The sequence below is a fragment of the Pogoniulus pusillus genome, unplaced genomic scaffold (genome assembly GCF_015220805.1).
Source record: "Pogoniulus pusillus isolate bPogPus1 unplaced genomic scaffold, bPogPus1.pri scaffold_114_arrow_ctg1, whole genome shotgun sequence".
Classification (NCBI taxonomy): Eukaryota; Metazoa; Chordata; class Aves; order Piciformes; family Lybiidae; genus Pogoniulus; species Pogoniulus pusillus.
Window position 1 is genome coordinate 27,093 of NW_026974553.1, and position 17,552 is coordinate 44,644.

Below are 17,552 nucleotides of genomic sequence, written 5' to 3' on the forward strand. Positions count from 1 at the left end.
TAGCTGGTTATGGGCTGGAATGACTTCATGTGGAAGTGGAAAGGTCATTTAAAATTGTCCTTGAGAGACTTTAGTGTCCCAGTGATGTTTGTAGCTGCAGGCATCACTTTACAGGAGAACCATAGAGTGGCTTTGGTTGGAAAAGACCTCTAAGATCAGCAGCTCCAAGTGCCAGCCTAACACCACCATGGCAGTTAAACCATGTCCCCAGCTGCCGTGTCCACGCGGCTCTTGAACGCCTCCAGGGACAGTGACTCCAGCACCTCCCTGGGCAGCCTTTTCCAATGCCTGCCCACTCCTAAGCAGAGAAACTTTAACTCAGCTCCAACTTAAACCTCCCCTGGTGCAATCTGAGGCCATTTCCTCCTGTTCTATCACCTGATACTATGGAGAAGAAACCAATTCCTTCCTCACTCCAGTCCCCTTTTGGGCAGTGTCAGAGAGCAATGAGGTCTCCCCTCAGCCTCCTCTTCTCCAGACTAAATGCCCCCAGTTCCCTCAGCTGCTCCTCATAAAACTTCCTCATCTGAGCCTGGAGGAGCAGCCTGTTGTAGTAGGAGGTATCCCTGCCTAGAGCAGAGGGTTGGGACTGGATGATCCTTGAGGTCCCTTCCAACCTAAACCATTCAATGAAATCTTTTATCAGCTCATAGGATTAGTGACAGTGGGGAATGTTTGCTTGCTATGAGATGAGGGAGCTGTTTCCTAAATGGAATGTTCATTAGTTCTTTAGCACCTGAAAATGTTGGCAGGCTACTTGATAAACCTCCTGGAACACAGGGGCCTGTTGAATTGTTTTTCCAGTGCCTGAACAACTTACAGTGCTGTAATGGGTTAACCTCCTGTTTCCCTCCAACACAGAAGTGAGGCAGAAGTAACACAGCCAAGGAAAAACCCTCTGGGTTGAGATCAAGAGGTAAATACAAAATGAGATCCTGCAGTGCACAATTACCTTAGCCTGTTTCTGTTTGCAGAAAGCAGAAGTCAGCCACCTGCCACCCATCCCCTCCTGACCCCAACCCCAGAAACCCAAAGCAGCACTTGGCACAGGAGGTCTCTCGTGTTGCAGTCTCTGCTTCAAGCCCTGGAATACTTTGCTTCAGCCAGCAGCATGGGGTTGGATACCAGCAGCAGAGTCGACTTAACCTGTGACTAAGTGAACTTTAAGTTTTCTGACTCCACAGTGGAACTTGATAAAGAAAGATGCGAATGGAAGCAGGCTCTGACTGCTCTGTGTAACTGATGAGAAGCTTTCTGAAGGAGGTGAATTTGTTTTACAGCCCTTCACTCAGCTGGTTACAGATCTTCAAGGTAGCTGCTGGTGCAGTGTCTGTTGGAGACTGTTAGCCACTCTGAAGGAGGGAGTTAGTGGAGCATCATAGGAACATGTAGAGAGATTGGTCAGGAAAAGGCATTTGTGTTACCCTTTTTAGTCATTTGAGTGACTTTTATTGTAATCCCATGCCTGAGAGCAGGACTCCTTTGTGTCCAGGGTTAAAATCTTCAAGGAGAAACAGTGCCAAGGCTCTGAATTGATTTGGACTTGGTGCTGCTAGTTACAATGCAGGACAGTTAAGGCAGTCCTATGTTTTGTGATTTGTCTTTTTTCCTACCGTTCTAGTTTTGGCTCAGGCCTGTGTGAAGTGTCTCTGGAACGAGGTCCTTGTGGTCCCTTCTGACCCTGACTGATTCTGTGATTCCAGCAAGCAGCTTTTGACTTAAAAACCCCTGAGGTCACTGCAGCACCTCTCTATGGAATAAAAGAAAGGGATTTTGCTGCACTGCTGAGAACTGTTTCCAGCTCTGAGCCTTTGTTGTTGTGGTTGTTTTTGGTTCGTGTTTATAAACAGCAGTAGCTAAGCAATCCTCTCTGAGCTATGGACCAGAATCTGCTGCATCCTGTGCAAGAAGCAGATCCCAGTGTGATCTGGTGCAGCTGTAGCACTTCCTAACTGCTAGGTTTAGGAGGAGGGCATGTGTCTCAGTCGTTTCTGAGCTGTGATAGCAATCAGGTGTCTGCTTAAGTCTTGAACCTCTGCCACGTGCTGCCACGTTCACCAGATCTTTCTCCCGGCTTCAGGGAGAGAAGGAGTGTCCAGCTCCCAGAGTGGGTGTCAGAAGCGATGTGAAGTGAAAGGGGTTTGCTGAGGTCATGTAGGAAGTTGTGTGAGGGAATCTGGCAGTTTGGTTTTTGATTTCTTCAGTCTCTGAAGTTTTTCTTGGAGCAGCTTCACTGCAATCCTTTTAAATGCACAGAGTATCAGCACAGGCCCTTTTAGACAGTCCTCCAGCTTTGCTGCAGGTCCCTTTCAGATACTGCAGCGTAGCTCGAAGCTCTGCCTTCTCTTCTGCAGCCTCCACAGCCCCAGTTCTTTCAGTCCTGCTTCCCAGGAGAGGTGCTGCAGTCCTCTGCTCATCTTTGTGGCCCTCATCTGGCAGAAGAGCTGTGTTTTTCCTCTAGCTCCTGCAGAACGGCCTTAATTCTGGTGTCAGCAGCTCCCCCTGTGTCTCCTCTGCTGTCTGTAAATCCCTCCAGAGTAGATCAAGGAAGTGCTGAGTAGCCCCAGCTGGAGTTGAGAGCTGTCCCTATAAACTGAGTGTGTAGGAGTGGCAGAGCGTGGGCTGTGCCTTGCGTGCGGTGTGCTGTTGGCAAAGGCAATAGGCAGAGCGGCGCTGGGCTGAAGGCGCTGCCCCCGGCCGGGCGCAGAGGCGCTCTCGGTTGTGTGTGCTGCCCTCCTGTGTTTGGTCGTGGGTACTGCAGCTGTGTAGCGGCTGCGGTGTGGCGCCGGTGCTGAGTGCTGCCACCGTGTGTTTCCTTGTCCACACTGCAGTTCCTGAGCCGCGGCGGTCCCCGTTCTCCTGCCTCGTCTCTAAAGGCCGTGCACGATTGAAGTGGCTGAAAGCTGAGGGGAGGGGAGGAGAGGAGGGGAAGGTGAGGGGTGGGAGGGAGAGCTGAGAACTGGTTTGGATTTGTAAGTATTGGAGTGAGGAGTTAAAAGCGGCAGGCAGGGGGGGCGGGCCGGCGCTCGGGGGGGCGGGCCGCTAGGGCTCCGTGGTCGGACGCATGCGGCAGTGGGAGCGGGGCGGAGCATCGCGGGTGGAGCCGCAGGGAGCGGCAGTGACGCTGAGCCGGCTGCAATGGAATGGCGGCGAGCACAGAGCGGCAGGCAGGCAGGGTCTTTCGGAGCCAGTCTGCGCCGCGACTAGGCGGGGGGTGCGGTACGCAAATGGCGGACGCACGCGTCTCCGCCGCGCCTAGGGGCGTACGCAAATTGCGTAGGCGTCTCCGCAGCGCCTGGGGGCGTACGTAAATTGCGTAGGCGTCTCCGCCGCGCCGAGGGACGTACGCAAATTGCGTAGGCGTCTCCGCCGCGCCTGGGGGCGTACGCAAATTGCGTAGGCGTCTCCGCCGCGCCTGGGGGCGTACGCAAATTGCGTACGCGTGTCCGCCGCGCCTAGGTGCCGTTTTGCGCAGAGAGAGCGGCCGCGGCAGACACACTCAAGATGTCGACCGCGGGGAGCCACACTCAAGATGGCAGCCGTGCCAAAGCGGCCTCCCCATTGGCTGGCCTTGACGCACTCAATATGGCGGACACGCGCGCACAAGCAGGCTTCCTATTGGCTGCCGGGACGCACAGCTCTGGCCGTCCCGGGCGCCACAGTCAAGATGGCGGCCGCGCGGAAGCTGCCTGCCTGTGAGCTGCCGTGACACGCGGAGCCCTAACCAGGCTCCCTCTTTTGGTGCTGTGAGTATGAATTGCATATCTGTCACCTTAATTGTGTTCCATCGTGCATGACTTGACTTTCCAGCTCCTGGGGACTGGCTGTCAGGGTGACTGATAGTAAACAATCTTCTTCTTTGCTGCTGGAAAGGTAGGAATAAGGAGCACAGTGCAGCACTGTGTTCTAATGAACTCTTGCATCCTCTCCTGCCCTCTGTGTGCTGCGCTGGGGATCTTAGGTGTCCCTGGATTGGATTATTGTGATATGTGAAGTGAGCCCACCACTGTCTCTGAGTGTTAGTGACTCTAGGTGTGGTGTTTTGTTGTTTTTTTCCCCCAAAGCTGTAATTTATAGCTTAGGGAAGAAATGCTCTGTTGCACTGATAGTCAGAACAAGCTTTGCTAAGTGACAGGTTCGGATGGTAACAGTGGTTTTACACAGCACACTGCCCCTCTTCAGTGTTTCCCTTTCATTGCTCATTGGGCTTTTAGAGAGCAAAAAATTGCTTTGCCTGCTTTTGTACTGAGACTTTTTACCTTGATGGGAAAGGGTTTTGTTGCACTCCTTTTTTCTGTTGTTACTGTTCTTTTCCTCTGTTCTGGTGAAGGTTAAGAGGGATAATTTTTCATGGATCGAATTGCTTCAGTTTTTGACGGATGAATTGAATGCATGAGTTTAGACTCGTTGTTCTTTTTGGATAGTTTCCTGTCTTCAGCCATTATCCAAAGATGCCCTCAAAAGAACTTGCAGTAGAGCTGCCAGCGCCCTGCAATCGGCAATCCTTAGACCAGGAGCTCTGTCGTCATTCTCAGAAGCTGTTGGTATTTGTGATAGGCCTCTTGATATTTGTGTGCAATATCCCATCCCTTTCTGTCTCTTTTGTATGCATTTTCCTGGAGGGTGCATCCATTATGGTGGTGTTTCCCTTGTTGAGATGAATGCAATGTGAAAAGATGCCTCAGCTTCTTAGAGCTGTGAAGAAAGAAACCTAGACTGGACTGTGTGCTACTGGTTGATAAAGAAATCCATGGTGGCTGGTAAAGTGTTGAAGAAGTCTAAAGCCTTACCACACTACTTGCACCTCAGACATTCTCCTGTAGCTCAATCTTGCAAGTAATTGACAGAGCTGCTTTTGAGTCAGGTCCTCTTGTTGTAGGAGATGGAATAGGAAAGGAACAGACTGCTAATAGAGAAAGAATTGTGGGAGGTATTTCCCCTTGGCTCCTCTGTTGCTTTGTTGCATATTTGCACAAGGCAGTTTAGTTGTTGGGAAATGTAACTGGCCTGGTAGAGCAAGTCCCTGCCCAGCTTTTTTGTTAGGAAGGAGTTCTTCCCCATAAGGGTGATGAGTCTGTGGGCTGGATTGCTGAGGGAGGTGGTCGAAGCCCTGTCCCAAGAGGTGTTTGAGGCCAGGCTGGATGAGGCTTTAGGTAGCCTGATCTAGTGTGAGGTGTCCCTGCCCATGGCAGGGGGGTTGGAACTAGATGATCCTTGTGGTGTGTTCCGACTCTAACTCATTCTGTGCTTGTGCTAGAGGAAATAAGAAACTGAAGGCTAGCCAGGAAAATAAGCTGTGATGTTGTTCACGTGTGGTTCTTGACCAGTAGCATTGCCCAACAAAGATTGAGCAATGCAGACTGAAAGGCTTTGGATCATTAAAACACTAAGACAATGGGGTTTATTATGTGGAGTTCCAGGAGTAGTAGACTGATTACAACCATTTGCTTTCTGAAAAAGACTCTGCATGCTTCTGTGCTAAACAGACAGAAGTCTTGGCTGGTCCAAGAAGATGACACAGTGGTGGTCAGTTTCTTTACTATGCAGTAGCATCTTCAAGCCGTTGGCTCTGTGTGTGCATGTGTGCAGGTAAAACGTGTGTTTACTTGTCCGTGCATATATACATGCCCAGAGGCACATAGCCCTTCTGTCAGGTGAGAGATTCTGGAGAAATGATCTTTGCTCTGATGCCTAAAATGACAGTCCTGTAGAATCCATCTTTTCCTGGGCGTGTTTGGGTTTGCCAAAGGCTGAGTGTTCTGCCATTCTTGTCCAGCCATCACTTTTTGTATTGAATGTTTCATTTCTTCTTCCGTGGGGGGATATTTTAACCAATATTTTGTATTTCTTTACCCTGTCACTTGATCTTTTGTAGGATGATGACAGAGTCTGCATGGACTTGAATAGAATTCAGAAGGGTGCTGTGGCTGTTTGTGCCATCGATGCATCTGGCTGCTTCACAGCAGAGGTGGCTGACTTGGCTGGACAGTATGTGAAGGTTAGTGGTCCTGGAGAAAGTAAAACCCTGCTTTTATTCAGGGCAACATTTTCAATGGCATAAGTCTTCTTTCCCCTAATAGCTTGGTCTTCAAGGTGTCTTTGAGCTCTGGAAGAAGCCTAATGTATTTTAACCTTTGCAGCAGGGTTTCAGTTGGTTTATTACAGTATCTGAAAAAGAGAGGCTTTGAAATGGGATTAGTACTGTGTATCTGGTAGTGAAAGGGAAGAGCAGCATCTCCATTCTGTATCTACTGCAGAATGAGTTTCCCTTTGCTTGTTCCTTATGGAAATGTAATGCATGAAGCCTCCAGGCAAGTATGCAGAGGCCTCTCTTCACCTCTGGATGACTTCTGCTTTTCCAGATGTGGTCATCAAGCTTGTGCCAGCCAGGTAGTGTAACACGACTTGTCAGAGGAGAGAAATCCACTCATTTTCCCTACTTGTGGGATGTGTTGCAGTGTGAATATACTTGCCAATAGAGGCAGGAGAATCCCTGTAAAAGAAACCAACAGCAACTCCAGACTACTGCAGACACGGGCAGAAAGGAGTTCCTGTTTAGCGCTGTGTGCAAAGACAACAAATAGTTGTTTGGTTGGTTTCCTGCTGCTGCAGTTTGACAGCAGAGCATGTTCCTGTAAACACAATTTGCTTGAATAAGGCTTTAAAATCTTGTGTTGCATTTCAACTCAAAGAGCTGTCATTGCTAAGGCAAATAAGAGAGCACTGGAGGCTACGTGTTTAGCTTTTGCTCGTAGGAATCTGAACTTAAGACTCTTGGAAAATATTCTAATGCTGAATTCTTCCAACAGTCATTTGTGGTTTTCTTTTTATCCCTCAATGTCACGTTGACACTCGTTCAATAGATGGCCTTTGATTTAACATTCAGCTTTTGATTGAACGTTCAGCAATTTGATTTACCATTCCCTTCCAGTTTAGAATCTCAGTGCTGGTCAGTTAGTGAGGTACTGTCAAATAGGCTTCCACTTCAGAAGCTGTATTCACAGCAGAGGAAGGTGCTGTAGTGAGACCTAAACGTGAGGCTAAGAAGCACCATGTGACTTGCTGCCACAGAATCAGAAGACTCAATCAAAGTTTTAAGTTCTCATTTAATAATAAATTGTGTCTTGTGTTAGTGCTACAGAAAGTCTGTGTTTGGTACACAGCTGTGTGTGAGCTGGGGGCAAGGAAGGACTGTTGATGAATGCCAAGGTTTGAGAGCAAGTAGCTTTATTAGTGAAGTGTTAGAGTGCCTCTGCAGTAAGTGCATCCATTGTATAGTAGTTTTTTGGATTGTTTGATGTGTAAATACTGGTTTATGATAGAGGTTGTCTTGATTTGAGTATTGGAGATGATTCCTGCACTTCTTTACTAAAATAATGGAATTTGTGTTTTGAGGAAAAAAATGTTTGTTCTGTCTTTTTAGGATGCAGATAAGAACATCACTAAAGTACTGAAAGAGAAAGGCAGACTGGTTCACAGCAGTAGTTTTAAGCACAGCTCTCCTTTCTACTGGAGGTAAGGAGACATGCATATGCTCTAAGACTGAAGATTCTGAGTAGTTCTTCAGATTTGTTTCCTCTCTCTTCTCTTCTGCCATAGATCTGGTTCATATAAATGTAATGCTGATTTTTTTCTCTGTGATGGTTACAGATGTATTTCTGTAGTTTGAATTTCTTGTCCTTTAGGGTTACATATACTATTTACTGTCTACCACTTGAAGATGGCTGTACTAAGTCTAACCAAAAGAGCAGCCTATTTTCTGTGCAGATAAGTACTGAGTGTTAGAAAAGGGTATTTGGATAGCCTTTGAATGAGACAAGTATGGAACAGAATGTGTTGCAATGTTTGTGTTCAAATTTGCCACGTTTTGGATAAAGTAGGTAAGTTATAGCTGTTATCATAGCTACCTCTTTTTAACCTTGTCAAGTCAGTTCTTTCTTTGGAGTCTGGTAGAGCCCAGTAGCTTCTCATGTCTGCATTGTTGATTAGAAGCAGTTAGCATTTACCTGCTGCAGTGGGTAGTACGTGTAAGCCCTGAATGTTCTTCTGCACAGTCATTACTGAGTGGAGCTTGCAAACAACAGTGATGTCTCTGACCAGAAATAGCAGTTGGCATGTTTACTGTATCTGTGGGAGCTTCTTAGAAATACTTGGCTTTGTCAACTAGAAATGCAGAATGAGCCCTGGAAAAGCAGATAGGTGATTGGGCACAGTGGCTTGCCAGGAATCTTCCAGTCTTCTTTGTCAGACTGGGAATTCTACAGAGGCTGAAGAGCTCCTCCATGTACAAGTCTCCATGGGCCTTTGGATATGACAAATACAGGCTAGACATGAAGCTTCTTTTCATTAGTGTCCTCTCTGGTTTTAAAGGTGTACAATTGGTATTGCAAAGATGAGTTGAAAAAAGATCAAGTTTAAAAAAGGAAGCTGAGTTATTTTTCAGTAGGTATATTGTATTAAACTGTTACAAGTAAAGCTGGTTTTCATGCCAGCTGGAGCTTCCCACTAATCACCTCTAGAATCCTAGAATCAGTCAGGGTTGGAAGGGACCACAGGGATCATCTAGTTGCAACCCCTCTGTGATGGGCAGAGACACCCTGCCCTAGAGCAGGCTGTCCAGAGCCTCATCCAGCCTGGCCTTAAACATCTCCAGGGATGAGGCCTCAACCACCTCCCTGGGCAACCCATTCCAGGCTCTCACCACTCTCCTGCTGAGCAACTTCTTCCTCACGTCCAGCCTGAATCTTCCCCACTTCCAGCTTTGCTCCATTGCCCCTAGTCCTGTCCCTACCTGGTAGCCTAAAAAGTCTCTGCCCAGCTTTTTTGCAGGCCCCCCTTCAGCTACTGGAAGGTCACAATAAGAATAACAGAAAATAACCAGGAAAACTGTACTTGAATGAGTGACATTTCCACATTTGAATGTTGCTGGTGTCTTTCAGAGTCTTTTCATCTTCCCTGGGCTAACTGAAAACACCTCTTTCAGTATGTGACCTTGCCTGAGTTGCCTGCTGTTGTGATCTTCAAAGATGGAGCTTCCTTTGTTTCTGATGGTAAGTAAAAGTGGATATTGGCCATATCATGGAATCAGCCAGGCTGGAAGAGACCTCCAAGATCATCCAGTCCAACCTAGCACCCAGCCCTAACCAATCAACTGGACCCTGGCACTAAATGCCTAACAACCAGCCTATACCTCTCTTGGCACAACTTGAGACTGTGTCCCCTTGTTCTGGTGCTGGCTGCCTGGCAGCAGAGCCCAACCCCAGCTGGCTACAGCCTCCCTGCAGGCAGCTGCAGACAGCAGTGAGCTCTGCCCTGAGCCTCCTCTGCTGCAGGCTGCACACCCCCAGCTCCCTCAGCCTCTCCTCATAGGGTTTGTGTTCCAGGCCCCTCCCCAGCCTTGCTGCCCTTCTCTGGACACCTTCCAGCACCTCAACATTTCTCCTGAATTGAGGAGCCCACAACTGGACACAGTATTCAAGGTGTGGCCTGAGCAGTGCTGAGCGCAAGGGCAGAAGAACCTCCCTTGTCCTGCTGCCCACACTGCTCCTGAGCCAGCCCAGGATGCCGTTGGCTCTGCTGCCCACCTGGGCACTGCTGCCTCATCTTCAGCTCCTCTCTCCCAGCACCCCCAGGGCCCTCTCTGCCTGGCTGCTCTCAGCCCCTCTGTCCCCAGCCTGCAGTGCTGCTCAGGGTTGTTGTGACCAAAGTGCAGAACCCTGCCCTTGGCCTTGTTCAATTTCATGCCTCTATTAAATTTGGCCTCTGTTACATTAACTTCTCTATTACAGCCTTAACTTAGGTTTTCCTTAGTTAACTCTGCAGGGCATTAGGCACATTCAAAGTTATGTCAGTTTGTAACTGGGGCTGTAAAGAATGGTTATGCATTGCCTGTGCTTCTGATTTCAGGAGAGTCCCATTTCATTCTTGATGCTTTTTTTAAGAGAGGCATACAACTGAGCTCCCTCAGAGAAGCAGCATGAAGTGCATGAAGGATGCTGGCTGCACTCAGTACAGACAAGGCACATTGGAGCAGTTTAACAAGATGCTTGACATTTGCCCTTAATGGTCATTGTCTTCAAATGCATCATTCGGGAGTTAAGTTGCTTGGCATTTGCCGTTGACTACTTCTTCTCTGGCCTTTGGAGTGAAGGAAGGGAAGAACCAGAGTTGAAGATGTCAGCTCTGTAAGTTTTCTCTGGGTGATCAAAGCATGCACAAAATCCTGTGCTTGTGCTCTGGAAGATTGTAGGAGCTTCACGGGGACTCAGGGAGCACAAGTTCTGGATTTCTGTGGGCTGTCTCTAGATGAACACCTGAATGCAGTGAATCTAAAAGCAGCTGTCTCTCATTTGAAGTTAGAGTGATGTGATTGATCTGGTGCTTTATAGGTGCCAAAAAGGAGAGCTTCTTCACCTGCTTCTCCGGTGCAAGCTCTTCTGTCTGTCTGTTGAGATGTTTCTGCCTGTTTATCTGGCAGAGAAGTGTTTGCTTTTTTGGCTGGGTAAGTAGGAGATTTGTTTTGTTGATTTGCTTTGTTTTGTCGCTGAATACTTGGTGCAGCTGGCCTCAGATGCTGTTTGTTCACAAAGGACACACTACTGTGTGATTGGTGGGCGTAGAAGCAGTAATTGCTGACAGAAGCACGCTTGTGACCTTGGCTGTAAATTCATGAACAGGCATTACAGTGTTTCTGTCTCTGCAAGCCAAAGTACTCTCATGCTGAAGAACTTCTTCCTCAGATCCACTGTAAGCAACCCTGCTCTCCCTCAGCTTCAAACCATTCCCCTTGCCCTGTCTTTAGACACCCTTATGGAAAAAGTCCCTCTGCAGCCTTCCTGCAGGTTCCCTTCAGGTACTGGGAGGTAGCTTTAAAGTCTCCCTGGAGTCTTGTCCCCTTCAGGCTGAGCAGCCCCAGCTCCCTCAGCCTATCCTCTTAGAAGTGCTCCAGCCCTTGGCTCATCCTCGTGGTCCTGCTCTGAACTGGTTCCAACAGTTTTACGTTCTTCAGATGGACTGTGGCCATGTGGAATGTTTTGGGTTGTGCTTTTGCCTTTGCATGCTGAAAGACTTCCTGTGTTACCTTAGTAGTACGTTTCATGTGCAAGGTTCCTGTCTGTGATCTCTTGCTGCTGGGGAAGTCATGAGCTACCTGTGGGGGTGTGAAATGCAATAAGCTTCCATCGCGTTGCCTGCACGGATGTGAGGGGACAAAGTACTGCTGAGAAGCTGTTTTGTACCATTCTCTTCCCCCTTCCCCTCTTGCCTTTAAGGGAACACACACAGGGAGAAGCTTACTGAGCACCCTCTGACATGCTGTAGGAATTCTTTGCTTTGCAGTGTTTTACACTGTGGCTCTTCAAACCTGTAACCCATCTGCTTTCCATTGCCAGCGAGCTGACCATCCGTGCTACCGTCGCCTTGAATGCCTCCAACCAGCAGTGTTTGCTGCCAGACAGACACCTTGAGAAGACAGAGGACATGGTTAAGTTCATGAACAATATCTTGGATGGTGCTGCTGAAGTAAGTCTTTGTTGTGGCTTGAGATATATTGGTTGGTGTTTGGTTTTTCCCCCCTTAGCTGCGGTGGCTCTGATTGTTACGCCGTGTGATTTATCTTCCTGTCCTGGCTGTCTTCCCGTGTTGGGTGCTGGCAGTGAATACGTGGTGAGGAGTGCTTGGGGTGTGCCATCCTTTGCTGTTCTCACTGTGGGAACTCCAAGAATCGTGGAATGAGTGATGCAAAATTAATAATCAATATTAATGTTGATATCCAGGCAAAGATTGTTAATAACTACAACCAACCTGTTTCTTATCATTCAGTCTCTGCAGAAAGCTTATTGACAAGGTTCAAAGCACACAGCTGGGGTATTTGTACACTTAGAATCATGGAATCAGCCAGGTTGGAAGAGAGCTCCAAGCTCATCCAGCCCAACCTAGCCCCCAGCCCTCTCCAGTCCACTAGACCATGGCACTGAGTGCCTCATCCAGGCTTTTCTTGAACAGCTGCAGGGAGGGCGACTCCCTAGGCAGCCTCTGTGGTCTGAGAGTAGAGCAGCAACTTGCTGTTAGTTTGCTGTGATGGTCTCAAACAACTGTGGGAGAGTTTGGCATGAGCCTGTTGGAATGCTTAGCCTTACTGGAGGAGCTGGGAGCTGAAGAATGAACTGTTGGGATCATAACTGCAAAGTGTCAGCAGTTTTGACATGGTTCCATTTGACATTGCAGGCACAGGCTGGTGATGGACTTCTGCAACGAAGCAAGAGAGTCATCTATGAGGCCAAGGCTGCTGTAATGATAGAGTATATTGCTTATTCAGTGAGGTGATGCTCTTGTCAGTCAAGATCTTCATCTGGATGTGCCACTTTCTGGTCAGGGCTGTCCTTTGGAAGAGAAATAGTTGTATCACAGTATCACCAAGGTTGGAAGAGACCTCATAGATCATCAAGTCCAACCCTTTACCACAGAGCTCAAGGCTAGACCATGGCACCAAGTGCCACGTCCAGTCCTGCCTTGCACAGCTCCAGGGACGGCGACTCCACCACCTCCCCGGGCAGCCCATTCCAGTGTCCAATGACTCTCTCAGGGAAGAACTTTCTCCTCACCTCAAGCCTAAATTTCCCCTGGTGCACCTTGAGGCTGTGTCCTCTCCTTCTGGTGCTGGCCACCTGAGAGAAGAGAGCAACCTCCTCCTGGCTACAACCACCCCTCAGGTAGTTGTAGACAGCAATAAGGTCACCCCTGAGCCTCCTCTTCTCCAGGCTAACCAATCCCAGCTCCCTCAGCCTCTCCTCGTAGGGCTGTGCTCAAGGCCTCTCACCAGCCTCGTTGCCCTTCTCTGGACACGCTCAAGCATCTCAATGTCCCTCCTAAACTGGGGGGCCCAGAACTGAACAGTACTCAAGGTGTGGTCTAACCAGTGCAGAGTACAGGGGCAGAATGACCTCCCTGCTCCTGCTGGCCACACCATTCCTGATGCAGGCCAGGATGCCACTGGCTCTCTTGGCCACCTGGGCACACTGCTGGCTCATGTTCAGGCGGGTATCAATCAGCACCCCCAGATCCCTCTCTGTTTGGCTGCTCTCAGCCACTCCGACCCCAGCCTGTATCTCTGCATGGGGTTGTTGTGGCCAAAGTGCAGCACCCTGCACTTGGAGCTATTGAACCCCATCCCATTGGACTCTGCCCATCTGTGCAGGCGGTCAAGGTCCCACTGCAGAGCCCTTCTGCCTTCCAACTCAGTCACATCTGCACCCAGCTTGGTGTCATCTGCACACTTGCTGATGACTGACTCCATGCCCTCATCCAGATCATCTATGAAGATGTTAAAGAGGATGGGGCCCAGCACTGATCCCTGAGGGACACCACTAGTGACAGCTGCCAGCTGGATGTGGCACCATTCACCACCACTCTCTGGGTCCGGCCCTCTAGCCAGTTCCTCACCCAGCACAGAGTGTTGCCATCGAAGCCATGGGCTGACAGCTTAGCCAGCAGTTTGCTGTGGGGGACAGTGTCAAAGGCCTTGCTGAAGTCCAGATAGCGCACATCCACAGGCCTCCCCGCATCCACCAAGCAGGTCACCTGATCATAGAAGGAGATCAGGTTGGAGAGGCAGGATCTGCCCTTCCTAAACCCATGCTGGCTGGACCTGAGCCCTTTGCCATCCCTCAGGTGTGCTCTTATCACCGCCAAGCTAACCTGCTCCATCAGTTTCCCTGGCACTGAGGTCAGGCTGATGGGTCTGTAGTTCCCAGGTTCCTCCATCCGACCCTTCTTGTGGATGGGGACCACGTTGGCAGTTTCCAGTCTCCTGAGACCTCTCTGGTGAGCCAGGACTGCTGGAAAATGATGGAGAGCAGCTTGGCCAGCTCAGCTGCCAGCTCTCTCAGCACCCTAGGATGGATCCCATCTGGTCCCATGGACTTGTGGGTGTCCAGGTGGCTCAGCAGGTCCTGGACTAATTCCTCATGAATTTCCAGGGGAACACACTGCTCCCTGACCCCATCCCCCAGTTCAAGAGGCCACTTGCCTCCTCCTCCCTCCTTACTGTTGAAAACTGAGGTGAAGAAGGTATTCAGGACCTCAGCCTTTTCTTCGTCATCAGCTACAGTGTTCCCCTCCTGGTGCAGTAAGCAGTGGAGGCTCTTCTTGCCCTTCCTTTTAGCACTGATACATTTATAACAGTGCTTTTATTGTCCTTCACAGAGGTGGCAGCCTAAGTTCTAGCTGGGCCTTAGGCTCTCTAATTTTTCTCCTGCATAATCTGGCTACCTCCTTAAACACGTCAGGAGAAGCCTTCGCCTCCTTCCAGAGGTGATACACCCTCTTTTTTCCCCCCAGTTCCTTCAGGAGCTGTTTGCTCATCCAGGCTGGTTGCTTTCCCTGCCGGCTCATCTTTGGGCACATGGGCACTGCCAGCTCCTGTGCCTTCAAGAGTTCCTGTTTAAAGTAGGTCCAACCATCCTGGACCCCTTTGTTCTCAAGGACTGTGTGAGCAGACTCTGCCAGAGTGTAGTTGGTGTTTGTGCAGTGAAGCCTTTAGTTCTTGATTATGAAATGATGGCAGTGGAGACAAAAAACCTGACAGTGCCAGGGGAGTTTAGCATGTGCTGGGTTAAAGGTCGAGGCTGTGCTCCCTGTAAAAGGCTTTTGGTGTGTGTTTGTGTGGTTTTTAACATCGTTTTACTTCTGAGATGTATTTAATCTGCCTTCCTTTCTACTTTCCAACTGCAGAGCTGTTGCTTCTCACTTGCAGCACACTCTCAGAGGACAGGTAACTGGATTTTGTTTCCGTTCCAGTGATCTGTTGTAGCAGAAGGAAGCTGTGGCTGCCTGAGCCTGAGACTCAACATCTGGAAAAGTTGGGAGTTACCCTGGATGCCTGTGAGGGTAAAGGGATCTGATACACATCTTAGGGCAATGTGTGTAAGTATCTGCAGCATTCCTGAAAACTTGGTGCTAGTTAAAGCAGAGAGAGCAGTACTGGATGGTTTGTGCTGAGGGCCACGAGGATGATCAGAGGGTGGGAGCAGGTCTGCTATGAGGACAGACTGAAAGAGTTGGGGCTGTGCAAGCTGGAGAAGAGGAGGCTCCAAGGTGGCCTTCTTGTGGCCTTCCAGTATCTGAAGCCCCCTGTGGCCTACAAAAAAACTGGGGAGGAACTTCATAGGCTATCAGATAGTGCCAGGACTAGGGGGAATGGAGCAAAGCTGGAGGTGGGGAGATTCAGACTGGACGTGTGGAGGAAGTTGTTGAGCATGAGAGTGGCGAGAGCCTGTAATGGGTTGCCCAGGGAGATGGTTGAGGCCCCATCCCTGGAGGTGTTTAAGGCCAGGCTGGATGAGGCTCTGGCCAGCCTGCTCTAGGGTAGGGTGTCCCTGCCCATGGCAGGGGGTTGGAACTGGATGATTTTTGTGGTCCCTTTCAGCCCTGACTGATTCTCTCTGCTATCCAGCTGCATTCTGCAATCCCTCTAAGAACAGATGCTGGCTTTGTAGAATGTCTCTGTAGGAGGTGTGAAAGGAATTGGGAGTCTCATCTGCCTGGACACAGAAACTCTGCTGTCTTTCACATGGCAGGGGAATGATGATGCAGCAGAGGAGCAGGTGAGTGAGGCATGGGGCAGCCTCCTGAAAAGGCTGCTTGCAGCCTCAGATGTTTGCAATGCTTGAGAATCCTTGGCAGGCATTAAAAACATTAAACCCTGTAAGTGTTAGCTTGTGGTGTTCCAACAGATCAAAAGCTCTCCTTTTTAATCTAGGTATACAAGAGTGGTATTGGGGTGTAAAAGAGACTTGGAAATGCCCCCCCCCATCTCCTCTATGATATGTAAAGGCTTCTAGAAAATAAAACCAACTCCTAGGTAGAATTATGAAATATAACTTGTGTATATGTAAATTGAAACCAGTGGATTTTCCTTTGTGTGTCTTGGGTGTTTGGAAAGTGCTTGCCAGCAGGAGTGGGAAATAATGCTCATTAAACTTGAAAATGAAGTTTCAGCTTGCCCAGCTGCCTCTCAGCATTGCTGTCCCTACTACAGAGGGGTGGGCAGGCTGCATCCCTCTCTGGAGGAAGGGAGGGGTGGCTTGCTGTGCTTCAGAGCCTACAAAGAGGGGACTCTTGGACTGAGATGACCTTCAACAGCAGGACAGCTGCGCAGCAGTGCTGCACACCTTGCAGTTTGTACTTAGCAGCAGGTCTGGCAGCCCTGTGCTATGCCTTATGCCTTATCCCCAGAAGGGATTTGCTAGGTGAATTGTTCACGTTCTTTCCCCATGTCTCAGTTTCCCTGACTAGAAAATGAGTCATGAAAGGGCAAACTGCTGTGCTATGCTCCAGCAAAGAGCAAAGGCTGCTCACCCTCCAGAGCAAAACCGCCAGCCCATCACTGCCTTGCATACACTTCTGTCACCAGCTCCTCCTCAGCCCGCTGGGCTTTTTGTCACTCAGCAGGCATTGGGGCTTGTTTTGTCTGCTGCGTTCCCTCAGCACCCCCACCCACCTACTTCTTCCTGACTGCTGCATAATGGGCCTGAAAACACAGACCTGAAATGCACATCTGACATTGAATTTGGACATGAGAGTTTAATGAGGCTGTGGCGGTTCTGCCACTCACAGCCTCCACATCCTGCCCCTTACACTCGCATTTCCTTAATGACATGTGTCCCCACCACACCTGTGTGAGTGCACACTTAACATGCACGTGCTCCCCAACATCACCCACCCTTGCTCCCAGCTGCTCTCTGCAGGGGTGTTGGACAAGATGAACTTGGAGGGTTCCTTCCAACCCGATGCAGTCTGTGATTCTGCAGACTGCTCTCTCTCTCTGTGCCTCCTCCCAGGGTGCTGAGGCCATAGGGCAGATGCGACCGATAGAGATTCTCCACATCTAGTAAATCAAAAACCTTCTGTGCTAGTTTGAAGCAAGCTAGAATGTCTTGGTGAGAAGAACTACATCATAGGCTGTGAAAGGGAAACAATGGTGTTGTCTACGCCCCTCAGAGTCTTGCTGAAGAAGAAACGAAAACATTAGATAACACTCTCTGCCTTGGGCTTCTGACTGAGCTGCATCTCCCTAACCTCACCTTCCATTTGGACTAACCCACCTTTGCTTCATAACCTCTTGGCTGAACCTCTGTTCTTCTTTAGGACTGGGGTAAGGTTGAGAGGGGCAGGGAGAAGGTGTGGCGGTGGTTGAGAGTCCCTCCTGGGGACTCAGGTTTCTGAGAGGGGAGTTGTGCTTCTGTATCACCTTTTACCTTGTATATTTCTGTATATAATTGTATATACTGTAAATATCTGCTTGTGTATTGTGCTAGCTGTAAATAAATAGCTTCATTTATATTCCCAGAGCCGGCTGAGTCCAGTCTGGGTGATTTCTAAAGTGTGGGGGGGTGGGGAACACCCAAACCATCACACCTTCTCACACAAAGATGGTCCTGGAAATGGGAAAGAGCAGCAACTTAGTAAATTGAAGCACAATGTTCTTCACTCCCATTAACCACTAAGCTTGGGTTCCTCCCACATGCAGCTCTGAGGAGCATGCAGGGGTACAG

At 49.3% G+C, this 17,552-nt stretch overlaps 1 long non-coding RNA gene across 3 annotated transcripts; it reads left to right on the forward strand.

Annotated features, from left to right (window-relative positions):
• The first annotated feature begins 3,655 nt into the window (after positions 1-3,655).
• LOC135173885 (uncharacterized) lies at positions 3,656-17,348 on the forward strand. 3 transcript variants are annotated; one of them, XR_010301500.1, is made up of 8 exons: positions 3,656-3,746; positions 5,876-5,998; positions 7,424-7,515; positions 8,940-9,050; positions 10,389-10,501; positions 11,391-11,520; positions 14,797-14,922; positions 15,452-17,348. It is a non-coding gene; the product is annotated as an uncharacterized LOC135173885 (long non-coding RNA). The 3 variants fall into 3 exon arrangements; XR_010301498.1 differs by having other exon boundaries at positions 14,797-17,348; XR_010301499.1 differs by having other exon boundaries at positions 8,984-9,050; positions 14,797-17,348.
• The last annotated feature ends 204 nt before the right edge of the window (positions 17,349-17,552 follow it).